Below are 1133 nucleotides of genomic sequence, written 5' to 3' on the forward strand. Positions count from 1 at the left end.
ATTTATCTTTTCATATGTTCATCATTCGATTAATAAAAATTGAAAATATCATATACTAAGAAACATAACAATATAGCATAATGTAAGGAAACATATCATCATATAATTCAATCCAAATTCCATCTTAGCATATTTATCAGCATTGAAAGTGAATATATTTTCGACCATGTAAGATTAATCGTCTTTAGATATAGGATGACTGTAATCCTACTCTGAAAAAATAACATTGTTGGTTAGAATTTAGATTAATAATAAAATTAGTAAAATTTTTTTTATTAAGTTTCCCATAAAATCAATTCATGCATTGATAAAGAAATATGTAATGTATATATAATAAAAATAGTTGCTCACAAAATTTTTTGTTCACCGAACAAAGTTAGATGATTAAATAGGAAAGCGTTAATGTACACACACCAGTTTTGTATATTCTATCAAGAAGAATAATGTTAAATTCACTCAAATATTTCTTAACGTTGCACGAAGTAAAGGGAAAGCATAAAATTTCATTAAATTCTAAAAGAGCATCAAACCATCTCTATTTAAAACTTAATTAGAACAAGGAATATTATTGGACTATCGAAATTAAAAGAAACTTATGTATTATTGATCTTATTGTATAAAATCAACAGAATTCAAATATATAACATTAGCATATTTTTAGTTCAAGATGATTTGTTGAAATTGAACATTTCATGATTCGCTTGCATAAATGAGATTTATTGACCAATTGAAACATAGTTTAAACAAAAGGGAAAAATATAAAATATGATTAGAATGTAACGTACCAAGTAGGTCATGACATTGCCAAGAGTTGGGTTTTATGGTCAAATTTATGAAAACACCTTGCCCCATAACTACCACAAGCATTGCATGGCTCTGATTTATCTGAGCTTCAGTAGTAAGCTTCTGTACCAAGTTCTCACCCATTTTCATATTCCCAAATTTTACAATTTGATTTCCAAGCTGTAAGCCATCTACTACTGCTGAAGATCCTTTTGTAATTTTATCGACCATTGCGAAAGGTCTGCTAGAGCGAACAACTACCCCCATGTCCATACTATTATTACCTCCAGCAACAGGATTGCTAAAAGACGTAGGTGTGCTTAAATTAACACCATGTTGAGCATTTAATC

Source organism: Olea europaea, unplaced genomic scaffold, assembly GCF_002742605.1.
Source record: "Olea europaea var. sylvestris unplaced genomic scaffold, O_europaea_v1 scaffold3409, whole genome shotgun sequence".
Taxonomy (NCBI): domain Eukaryota; kingdom Viridiplantae; phylum Streptophyta; class Magnoliopsida; order Lamiales; family Oleaceae; genus Olea; species Olea europaea.